Source organism: Fukomys damarensis, unplaced genomic scaffold (assembly GCF_012274545.1).
Source record: "Fukomys damarensis isolate Sample0158 unplaced genomic scaffold, DMR_v1.0_HiC HiC_scaffold_5, whole genome shotgun sequence".
Taxonomy (NCBI): Eukaryota; Metazoa; Chordata; class Mammalia; order Rodentia; family Bathyergidae; genus Fukomys; species Fukomys damarensis.
The window spans coordinates 57,135,906-57,148,977 of NW_022900917.1; the positions used below are offsets into that span (position 1 = coordinate 57,135,906).

At 35.3% G+C, this 13,072-nt stretch overlaps 1 protein-coding gene across 1 annotated transcript in view; it reads left to right on the forward strand.

Annotated features, from left to right (window-relative positions):
* The window catches only part of St18 (ST18 C2H2C-type zinc finger transcription factor), a 310,680-nt gene that overhangs the window by 49,015 nt on the left and 248,593 nt on the right, over positions 1-13,072 (forward strand). The gene's annotated exons all lie outside the window — the stretch shown is intronic.

Genomic DNA, 13,072 nt, shown 5'->3' on the forward strand with positions numbered 1-13,072 from the left:
TTTTTTCTTTTCCCTTATTACCCTTCCCCTACCCATCCCACCTTCCCTACACCTTTAGCCCCTTTCTTCCCATTTCTAAATGTCAGTAATCTTATTACGATCTTATGTATTATTGCAGATTATTCACACCAGAGAAACTATTTGGTATTTACACATGTGTGCCTTATTTATTTCACTTAGGAGTATATCCTCAATATGTATCCATTTTCCTATGAATGAATCTATTTTCTCGTTCTTTATGGCTGAGTAATATTCCATTTTATAGAAAAACCACAACTTCTTTATCCAGTTTCCAATGGATGGGCAAATGGGCTGTTTCCAGGATTTAGCTATTACAAACTGTGCTGCTATAAACATGGGTGCGCATACTTCTCTGTGATATGATTCTTTTAGTTCTGTTGGAAAGATACCCAGTAGAGGGATGGCTGGGTCAAATGAAACCTCCAGTCCAAGCTCTTTGAGGTATCTCCATATTGATTTCCATAGTGGTTGAACCAGTCTGCACTCCCTCCAACAAGGGAGAAGGGTTCCTTTCTCCCCACAACCCCGCCAACATTTGTTATTGTGTGATTTCTTGATAGCAGCCATTCTTTGCGGGGTGAGGTGGAATCTCAGTGTTGTTTTCATGTGCATCTCTCAAATGATCACTGATGTGGAACATTTTTTCATATATTTACTTGCTGCTTTTACTTCTTTGTCTGCGAAATGTCTGTTAATTTTGGATGCCCATTTTTGAATTGGGTCTTTATATTTGGGGGGCTGATTGTTTTGAGTTCTTTATATATTCTTGATAATAGTCCTTTGTCTGAGGAATTGAATTGGGTTTATATTTGGGGGGCTGATTGTTTTGAGTTCTTTATATATTCTTGATAATAGTCCTTTGTCTGAGGAGCAGCTGGTAAAGATTTTTTCCCACATTGTAGATTGTCTCTTATTTCTACCGATGGCTCCTTTTGAAGTACTGAAGCTTTTTAATAAGATGAGATTGAGATCTCTTTTTGATGTCATAATCCCCACAGTCCAATCTCCTAAAGCAGTGGTCATGAAACTTTTAGAGACTAAGTACCCAAACTGCATCTCAAAACTCACTTATTTATCCAAAGTGCCATTAAACTTGAATACTGAAGGTTTAATGTACAAAAACAATTCATACATTAACATCTTTTGCCTTAAAGGCAAAACACAATAGTAGAGCTTTGGATGAAACAAACAGCTTTTTATTGAAAGGTAAAAATTTGCATTGGGTGAGCTTTTGCTTTTTAATGTGATCTTTGCTATTGTATACATACTGATAATTTGTCAAACCTTGGCTCAGGCTTTGTTAGTTTGAGAGTAACACATGCAACATTCAGGTCATCTGTTAGTCTGTTTCTTATAATATATTTGATATAATTCAAAGCTGAAAACAGCTTCTCACAAGCATAAGATGATCCAAACAAAGTAAGAAAAGCAATCATTGATTTAAAATTTTTGGCAGAAAATTCCCTCCTTAAGAGTATGAGCCATGATGTAATTCACAATTTTTGCAGTAACTTTTGGGATATCATCTAATTTTTTGCTCCTTTCTCTGGCACAAACAGCTTCTTTATGTACAATTTCAGTGAGACTTAGTGACTGGATACTTTGCTTCTTTAACCAAGAATTGTATGAAACCAGACGTTGCCCTCACCATCCAAGGTGCCCCATCACTGGTAACTGAAACCATTTTTTCTGGTCTTATGTCTTGTGTCAATCATCACAGCGTTGTAGATATCTAGCCCTTGTGTCCCAGGCAAAGACACCAAGTTCACCAGCTTTTTTCTCATGATGTCACCAATAGCATAACACAAAATTACTGCTTGCCTTGCATATTTACATCTGTACTTTCATCTAAGCAGGAGTAACAGGCTTTCTTTTGTAAGTCACTGGTGAGCTGTTGACTAACATCACTTGCTATGACTGAACTTGATCTTTAACAGTATTTCTGCCAAGTGCCATCTCAGAGATGCATTGCATAACCTTATGCTTGTTTGGGAAATCATGAAAAGTCTAATTACCTCTAGACAATACAGCCATTTCGATAAAATCTCCATCAGAGAGAGGCTTACAATGTTTTGCTGTGCACAGTGATTTTAAAAGCTGGCAGCTGTCAGATTTGTTTTAGAGAGACAGTTACATAAACTAAGGTACTGGGAATAGTATTTCCTCAGTATCCCTTCAAGAAACTCTTTCCATTCAGTTTCATCAAGTTTGGCAAAACATTTTTGGTCAAAGTGTTGTCTGACACTTGATGTGAGACACACACCACTTTCACTACACAGAATACATAATGCTTGCCCATTGTGTTCAGTCACTCCAAATGACTCTGTCCAGGCCTTTTGGAATGATCTTCACTATCTTTTCTCAATTTTGCTCTTTTTGCTATAGTAATTTTTTTTGGTATGCAAGACTTGGAGTCTACAAAAACACAAAATTTAAAAGAAAAGTGAAGCACCCAATACAAATCTATACCTCTATCAAAAATAGCTAACTTTATTAGTTAATACTAAAGAGTTGGATATTCCCTGAACCAACAGTCTATGGCAGTGATTCTCACCTGGGGTTCCTCCTGAATTTTCTGACCACCGAGCAAGGGAGCAGTGTTCCACTGGCCACCAGGCTTTGGCCTGCTCCCAAAAAAGGCATCTGAGTGCATTTCCTACCTTCTGGAGGCTTCCGCTAAAAATCACAGCAGTTTACATAGCTAGCTAGCTAGCTAGCTAGATAGATAGTCTACAAAAAACAATTCATACATTAACATCTTTTGCCTTAAAGGCAAAGCACAATAGCAGAGCTTTCGATGATAGAAACAGCTTTTTATTGAAAGGTAAAAATTTATTTTTTGTAGACTTGCTCTGTTTGCATAAATTCTTCACAACTAAATATGATGCTGTGGATGCAAATTTGCGAGGAGGGCAGCACAACATTGAAGGAATCTGTCTCTTAAATGGAAAATCTCTTTGCTAACCTTAGATATTAAATTTCATTTTTTCATAAGAAATCCCAAAGTTAAAACTTGTGTTAAAACTCACAGCCAGTCCAAGTAAATATATATATATATTTGCATACCAAGCATGTGTACTGCCCCTATGTATGCTGTTATCCATTATTGGGCTGATGGGGTGATTCTAGGGTGACCGGGCTCATGGGATGACAGAGAGGGCTCCGCATGCCCACTGGACCTTTACTATAGGTTCACCACCACTGTCCTAGAGGATGACAAGAAAGAAAATCAAAGTTTTGTTAAATAAGAAATTCATGTAGAAAGAATCCTATGTGATGATAAGGGTCATTATCTAATTATCAGGGGGAATTGTGTTTCAATCCTTGTTTTTCAAACTAGGGAAAGATTGTGTGTTATCAGATACAATAGCTATAAGACAGTTTCCTGTGGTTGAAGGTCAGGAGAGTGTACCCAGAATTGAAATTACATAATGTGAGCTCTACAGAGAGCTTTTGGAGTTACGAGGGCCTTAAAGACAAACATCATATCCTCTTACGTTTTGGTTGAGCCACATGACTTTTGCACCAAATCCCTGCACTTCTTTATTCCACAGAGCAAACATTCCTGAAGCCAGTTTAATGCCTAGAGAGAGAACTGGTTTTACTTTAAAAAACTGGATTATAGTTGTTCTAAAAAGTTTGAAGTTAGGAAAAACTACACCCATCCCCATACTCACATACAATATACATTGAATTGCTTGAATAATCATAATCCTAGGAAGGAAATCATTCTTATACAGTACTACTCACATGCTTATACAGTACTTGGGTTGTAACCAAAGTGAACTTGTGTTTTGGCTTAGATCCAGAATGACCCCCTAAACTCTCATGTGTGTAGAAGCAGGGATTTTGGATGGTGATTGGATTATGGGGGCACTATAGCTGAACATGATATCAGGAGGTGGGTCCTGGTCAGAAGCCATGGATCACTGGGGGTGTGACCTGAAAGGGTTTAACTCCCTTTATAGCTCTTTCCTTCTCTTTCTGCTTCCTGACTGCCATGATGTGAACAGCTTTCCTTCGTGGCAAACCTTTAACCATGCCATTCCTAACATGAAGGCAGCTGACTATGGACTAAAACCTCTAAAAATCATGAGCCCAAATAAACTTCTCTTTAAGTTGTACGTGTCAAATAATTTGGGCAAGCAAAAGGAAAATGACTAAGAGAGGGAGTTGCTTATTTTGTTTCTCATCTGGGTAAATCCTAGCCCACACATTGTACTTAGTATATATTGAATGCATGAATGAAAAGGCACAACTGGTTGAAATAAGCCAATTTTGATATTTGCAAGAAAAGCACAATATTTTGCCAATTTAACCATCATGAATATAATGGGATGCTTAAAATATGCAGCATGGAGCTCTCTATGGTGTGTGGAATTCAAACAAAGCCCATGTTCAGTTTGTAACAAATGCTATATGATTGCTTTGTTATTCATGAATGGGCTGAGCATGAGATGGAGATATATTTTTAAAAACTGAAAGGAAACATCTGGAAAGATATCCTTCAATAACTCAAAGATGGGTCAATTCACCAAGGATGATATGAAAATTCTAAATGTCTGTCCTCTTAATAACATAGCCTCAAAAATACATGAAACAAAAACTGGAAGGCATTATATACAGGTGAAATAGATTTTAATATATCTGCTTAACAATTGGGAGGTTTGTACTTGAGGGAGGGTATTAGGAAAGGATACCTGATGCTGAATTTCTGAGGATGCGGTCCTTGAGTTCTAGGGACTTAGTACTGGAAGGGATATTCTAGAGAAGTCAACCAAAGGCCTAAGCTTGAGTACTAAAATTCAAATACTTTATGCCAAGGGTCGCTTGTATCCTCAGCAATGTATGAGGAATGGCGCTGAAAAATATCATCTAAGACTACTGGGTGCTAATTGGGAATTTGTTGGTTTGCTTAGATTTTTGGCAAGAATCTAATTTTATCCACCTTTAAAAAGATGATATCTTACATTATTTATATTTATGCAAAGTACCTTCAATACAATAAATATTTTTCAGTGCCTGAAAAATAATACCACATTATTTGCAAAAGTGACCATCAACACGTCTGTTGGTTAATTTGAATTAAAGGGGGAAACATTTCAAGTTCATATTATTCAAGTAGCCTGAAATGAGAGTTGATTTTATAATCTTCCTTTTTTGATAAAAAGGTAGGTGGTACTTTTAAAATTCTGAACTAGAATATTGGTTCAAAGTGTAAATAACACAGATTTATCAATAACTAACCTAAGACCGAAGCACAAAGCCTATAGAAAAACTATTTTCAGACATATTGGGTTACATCTTGAAAGAAAAAAAAAATTGAAGTGTGAAAGCAACAAATGCTTGGAATTGTGGAGATGAAAATAAAGATACGATCCTTAATCAGTTGAAATGATCAGTAATAAATGGAATCTAGAAATAAAATTCCACTTCTCAGCATGATCCCAGATACCAGCTTTTTAAAAATAATTAAAAATTTATTCTTGAAAATATTAACTCTTTCTCCCACTTTTAATTCTCTCAATGATTTTTACCATAGTTTAGTGGCAAGACAAAAGATTCAGATTTGAAATTAGGTGAAAAAACTTGTTAAAAAACCCAGAAATATGCAAAATAATTCATACTATCTCATGAATTACAGAGAAATCTTAAAAACATGAACAAAAGGAAGTATTTAAATGTCATCCCATTTAAATGGTAAGTGCTCCATGACATGTTTTTCAGCTTATTGGCAAAGAGTGAACCGATCGACATGGCCCTTGTTTTCTGTGTCCTTTCTTTCCCTTCTCCCACTCTCAGGCATCTCCATGCCTTCCATATGTCTGGATCAATCTGCTGATTTCACTCAGACGTTCCCATCCCCCTCAAGATTCTAGTGAATTATCTGAGACACATTGGTGTGATCAGAAATAACCTTATTGAGTCTATATTTTTTTCTTATACAAGTGTTTTCTAGGTCCACTTCTTTCTTCTCCTTTGGTCATAGAAGGTAGATTAATTTCAATAGCATAATGGCCAGGGCTAATTGATTCTTTATCTATGTAAAGGAAGCTAAATAGGCTTAAAAATATTGCAAGATGGCATTTTTCAGAGGAGGGAGCAATATACTAACATGAAATATACAGACACCAGGACCTGATAAAATCACCCCAAACTTCTTTACAGTATGTGGTTTTTAATTCAGGAAGTAGTCAACAGAAAGAGAAAACTCACAGTGTAGAGCTTTGCAATATTGCCTCTGAAATCCTCATGCACTTGAAGAAGATTGGAGTAAAAAATATTTCAGCATGCTTGGCAGTCACTCAAATTTGTGTGCTCTAAGTTTAGAACCAAACTCAATCTGCCCCCTGTTCAAGTTCTGTTCTGTGCTGGCAAAACATTACTTGCTTGTTCCGAGAGAGAGGAAGACTCTGTAGAACTTGAAAAACTTATTGGACAAAAAATAACTCTTTAACAATTATATTATTTTTGGCTTAAGTAAAATTGGATTAAACACATATGGGTGACATTTTTCTTTTCGCCCATGAGTATAAAATAAATAAACAGTAACACTCGTTTGGGGTTTAGTGTAAGTTAAAAATGCCTAAATTTGCCCAAGTTCACTTGATTTTTCAAGGTACTAGGATTTCTTTGCTCACTTCTATTTTTTTTTGCCAACATCTCCTTTTACGTTTTGAAGAAATGTTTGTTTCAGTACAACGTTGTTTTTTCAATATTTGAAATTCAAATTATATACAGCATTATATTAAGACACAAAAGCTGAAATGAGAAAAGATCTATTATAATCGATTTATATTTAATTATGTGCCCCAAACGAAGCATATATGGATATCTGTTTATAAAAAGTTCAACCTAAGTATTTCATATAAATATGCATTTTAAATTATTTACATACCAATTCTGAAATCTGATGTTTGGATTTATATAGCTATGGCTAAAATATACTGGAAAGACTTACAGGTTAAAATTTAGGGGATTGGAATATAAAAGCACAAAGTGCTAAGTAATTTAGCTTCTAAATGCTAAATAATTTAGATTTCAATCTTATCTTTAGCCAAAGTATGGAGTTGGAATTGATAATATTCAATTTATTTCCTAAGCTAATTTTATATAAGTCAGTGATTCCAACAAGAACTTTGAAGATCACTTTTGATTTTATGGTTAACAATGTGTATTTTAACTGGATTTGGTTCTCTGTTTCTGTATTTATTCTTATCTCAAGTGGATACCAGCCAAGCGGAATATTTCATGTTCTCTTAAATCCTTTAGATTACTTACTGTGTACTTTTATCAATCTTAATGTGCAGCAGCAAAATTTAATTACAGTCATCAAAATGTACTCAGGAATTACAGCAGTATCATCTCCACACCCTACTTTACTCCTTTCATCCAGAGCTGTGACACTATATAGTGTAATATTTATGAACATCACCTCTAAATTTAGACTGCCTTAAAATCCCAACTCTGCTACTTTATGACTCCTTGACTTTAAGCAAGTTGTTTTATCCCTCTGTGCTTCAGTGGTATTATCATTAGGAAAATGATAGCCCATTTCATCGGATAGTTCATTACTTGGAGTTCATGATTTTGTAGACAAAACATTTTGAATAGTGTCTCGTACATAGTGGACTTTTGACATGTTAATTATTGCTTTGAAGCTTATGAATTAGAAGTCCTCTAAGAAGAGGAAACTCATCATCTTGTTCATCGTGTCAGTAGCTGCTTTGCTTTATCCTCCTGTTTTTTTTAATTGACATAAAATTCACATAACATAAAATTAACCATTTAAAGTGGCAAAATTCAGGGGCTTTCTTGATATTGTGTAATTATCAGCTCTATCTAGGCAGTTAAATGTCTTGTGTGCAGGAAATTCCTTTCTACTCCTAGTTTATTGAATGTTTTTTCTCTGAAGTGGTATCAGATTTTGTCAAATGTGTTTTCTGTGTCAGTTCAGATGATCATGCTAGTTTTTCTCCATCCTATTAATTTCATATTAGTGTAATAGTTTGATCACTCACATGTTGAACCACTCTTGCATTCTTGGGATAAATCATACTTGATCATGGAGCTTAATTCTTTTAATATGTGTGAGATTAGATTTTTAAATATTTCGTTGAGGATTGTTTGCATGTATATTCATAAAACATATTAATCTAGAATTTTCTTGTAATGTATTTATCTGGCTTTGATATTAAAAGATAATGCTGGCCTCATACTATGAGTGAGAATGTATCCCTTTTTCTACTTTTCTGGAAAAGTTTAAGATGGGGATCATTCATTCCTTTTAAATATAAAATAACCAATGAAGTTCTGACATTTTCTTGCCAGGTAGTTTTAAAATCATTTATTCATTCTCTTTACTTATAAAAGGTTTACTAAGATTTTCTTGAGTCAGTTTTGGTAATTTAATTTTTTTAGGAATTTGATTTTACCTAGAGTTTCTGAATTATTGGGCTACAGTTGTTTAAAGTGTTATTTTATAATTCTTATTTCTATGAAGCTAAGTATCAATGTCCTTACTTTTACTTGTGGTTTCACTAGTTTGAGTCTTCGTGTTTTGTTGGCCTAGCTAAAAATTTGTCAATTTTGTTAATCTTTTCAAAGTATCTACTTTTGGTTTTTCTGATTCTGTTTTTTTTTTCTCTATTTCACTTCTCTCTAGTTTTTATTATGTTCTTCTTTTTCCTACTTTTAAGTCTAGCTTTCTCATATGTACTGTTAGGTTATTGACTTTTGTTTTTTTTTTTCTTTTTCTATGTAGGAATTTATAACTATAAATTTCCCTCTGCGCTTTACTTTCACTAAATTCTGTAGATGTTGGCATGATGATTTCCCTTTGATTCATCTCAGAATACTTTTAAATTTCATTTGCAGTTTTCTCCTTTGGCTCATTTATTGGTTAAAAGTGTGTTTAATTTTCACATGTCTGTTTACTTTCTAGTTTGTCTTGTTAATTTCAACTTTTTATTCTGTTGTGGTTGGAGAGGATATTTTGTACAGTTTCAATCCATTCAACTTTATTGGGACTTGTTTTGTGGACCACCATATGGCCTTTGCTAGGGAACGTTCTATGTGCCCTTGTGCAGAAGTTGATTCTGTTGTGTGAGGTGGAGTGAGTGATCCATGTCTGTGAGGGCTCGTTGGTTCATATTGTGATGTTCAAGTCTTTTACTTAATGATCTCTCTAATGCCACCTATTACTGCAAGTGAGGTACTGAAGTCTCAGTGATTATTGTAAAACTGTCAGTTTCTCATTTCATGTCTGTTACTTTACTTAACATATTCTGGGCATTTGTTAAGTGCGAACATACTTGTGAATGTTGTCTTCTTGATGGATTGATCCTTTCATTGATATATAATGCCTGTCTTTGTCTCTTGTAGCAATGTTTGCCTTAAAGTTGGTTTTGTCTGATGTTGGCATAGTAAATTCAGTTTTATTTTCGTGACTGTTTGGAATATCTTTTCTGTCCTTTCACTCTTTTTTCTTTTTGAGATAAAGTCTCACTTTACAGTTCAGGCTGGCCTTGAACTCCTCTGGCAATACTCCTACATCAGCCTCAGCCTCCCGAGTGCTAGGACTACAGGAGTGCACCACCATGCCCATCTCTATCCTTCTACTTTCAAACTATTTGCATCTTTGACTCAAAAGTGAGACTCTTATAAATAGTGCATATAGTTGTATATACATATATATATAGTATATATAGTTGGATCATATTTCTTCTTATTCATTTTTCTGATTTCCATGTAGTAATTGGAGAGTTTCATCCATTTATCAGTAAAGAAGTTACTGATATGACTTACTTCTTTCATTTTGCTGGTTCTATCTATAACTCTTAAAATTTTTGTTCCTCAGTTCTTCCTTTAATGCCTTCTTTTGTGGTTAAAGTTTTTGAGTGTAGCATTTTAATATTCTTATTTCATTTTGTATATTTTAAAGTTTTTCTTACATTGAACTTTTCAATTGACACCTTAACTTTACAACAGTTTAACTTTAGTATTGATGTATTTTCAATGGTGTACAAAAACTCTGCTCCTTTGCAACTCTACTCACTTTATTTTGTTGTCACAGAGTTCATGTTTATACATTTTGCTTGATTAACACAGATTTATAATAATGGTTTTATACATTTGTCTTTTTAAATTATGTAGGACTGAAATAGGGGTTAGGAACCACATACAATACTGCTGGCTTTAATGCGTATCTGTGTAGCTACCATGGTTGTTCTTACACCTTCAAATGACTTTGAGTTATCACTGCTGTTTGTTCATTTCAGCCTGGAGGACTGTAGTGTGATGAATACTGTCAACTTTTGCTTATCTGGAGGTGTTTTCATAGCTTGTTCACTTTTGATGATCAGTTTTATTGGAAGCAGAATTCTTGTCTGACTGTTTTTTGCTATTAGTGCTTCAGTTACACTGTCCTGCTTTCTGTCCTCTGTGGTTTCCGAAGCAAAATCAGCTGTAATAACTTTTGGAAGTTTCATTTATGTGATGAATCACCATTCTTTCGGTACTTTTGAAATTCTCTTTGTCTTTATATTTTGAAAATTTGACTAAAACGTACCTTGGTATGGATCTCTTAGAGTTCATTCTGCTTGGAGTTTTTGTGTTTCTTAAATTGTAAATTAATGTCTTTCATGAAAGTTGGTAAGCTTTTGATCATTTCTCCAAATATTTTAGCACTTTTTCTCTTTTTCCCTTCTGTTGGTCCACTTGATGGTGTTCCATACATCTTGTAAGCTCTATTTACTTGTTTTTATTTTTTTCTTGTTTCTCCAATTAATCTCAGATGAACTACTGAAGTTTATCGATTCTATCTTCTGCCTGTTCACATGTTCTGTTGAACCAATCTACCGAGTTTTTCATTTCAGTTTTCGTATGCTTCAGTTCCAGAATTTCCAGTTGATTTAAAAAAATAATTTCTGTCTTTTATTGACATTTTCTATTTGCATAGGCATTTTTTTAAATTTTATTGAGTTTATTGGTACATTTTAGGGATACAGTACAGTTACATTCATTGTTGGGATAATGTACCTCTACATGACAAGAGTTGATTCTCATTTTTTCCCCTTACCTCTGCCCTCCCTTCACCCCCTCCTCCCCTCCCCATCTACAAACACTTTATTTTCATCTTTTCATTCTCTCACATTTTTTTCTTTTCCCTTTTTGTTCTTCCCCTTTGCGTAGGCATTTTTAACACTGTCTTTTTAATTGTTACCTCCTGGTTTCCTTTAGATCTTTTTTCGTATTTAAGTTTAAAAATTTTTTTCCAATGAATCCTCAGTGACAGTTTTCCTTTTTCTTCTGAGTAGGCCATGCTTTCTTGTTTCTTATCATGCCTTATAAGATATTGTTGATAACTGGGCAGGTTTACTATTATAACATATCAGTTGCATAAGTCAGATTCTGCTCATTCCTAGTTCGTTGTAAACCTGCAGTGAGGTGTCACTATCTGCTTGTTTAGTAATGTTTCTAGACCATGATGTACAGTCTATATTTGTAGGGGTAGCACTGAAGTGTGTTTCTCGTCAACTAGTGTTTTGAGAGTTTTCTTAAACACCTGCTGCCCCCCAATAGCAAAAGAAGAAGAAATACCCTCTCAGAATATTTAATTTGACTTTGTATTAGGTCACTCTTTAGTATATGGTCAAGCTATTTACAACACACACCCAGCCTAGAGTATATCTATGGCCTTGTTTTCCTGGTATACATGGGAATTTCTAAAGGCTTTTATTCCTCTATATACTGTACTCCTTTTCAACTTCTTTCTCCTCATGCTTTTCAGTCTGAGTTTTGCTGGTCCTCTTATTTCCTGATGCTTGCTGCTGTGCTCAATTCTTCTGCCTTTAAAGTCTATCAGCAAAAGTTTCTCAGGAAGCTACTCTAGCCCCAACAGTGCCCTAAATGCAAGTCCTAGGCCAGTATTTCAAAGGCTCATCAGAAGGTCAAAATGGACAACCCAATTCCTTGAAAGTAAGGCCTATATCACTTTTTTTGAAACTAGCAAATGGAACCAGCTGTGCATGTTGTTTTACTGTCACTGCTGGTCTAGATCTTGCAGAACGGTCAGCAGTTTAAGATATCTCACTGAAAAGCAGGAGCTTCTTCTACACAGTCTTCTGCTGGATTCCAGAATTCCAAAACAATTGATTTTGACAATCTTAAGTTTTTTATTTTATGTTTATTTTTTGCCAGATTGTTAGTTGCTTTTGTGAAGGGAGAGAGCACTGGAAATCCGAACTCTGCCATTTCCAGTTTCCTTTTTTCAGGGGTCTTTAGTTTTATCACTCATGAATGTGGACATTACTACCTGTGTGTTCTCTTCTGCTGCATTCCCGCCAACAGCTGGTTTTGGCTTTCCTGAGGATTTGGGCCACCTGCTTGAGAGGAGAACACGTACGCCCTGGAAGTAGGCTCTGGATCATTAGCTAGGCGGGTCCAGTTTCTAGAATGTGGTGCAGAGAGGAAGGCACTGTTCCAAGTGGGAACATCCTTTAGGTCATAGGCAGAGAATGGTCTGAATGTTCCCCAAGCTGAAGGGTAGGCTGGGATGTCCACATTTGTGCAAGCAAGAATCCTCCCAGTGTAAGAGGGAACCATGTGAGGGAAAAAGAGTGTCCCTGCTCCTCTTTTGCTAAGCTCCCTGAAGAACCCTGAAAAATCTCAACTTGAGCATGGTCTTTTAGATTCTTATAAAGGCATGGTTCTCAGCACAGGAAAATGGAGCCCATTTTATTCGTTTTATTAGGAATGAATTTGATTGCTACCTTTAAAATATGTAATCCTATGGGGATCTTGTGTGTCAACTTTTGCTTCAAGCATTGTAGAATATGGAGCAAGTGAGAGGGCAGGGGGCTTGCAGCAACATTTGTCTGAAAGCTGAGGCTATTGATCCCCTTCTCCTTCATTTTTAAAATTAATTAATTTTATTGGTACATTTAAGGTGTACAATGTAATAACATTCATCATTGAAATTTGCACTTTTACAAAATCCATCTTGGTTCCTATCCCCCCCATTCCTTTGCCCTCCCTTCAACCCCTCCAT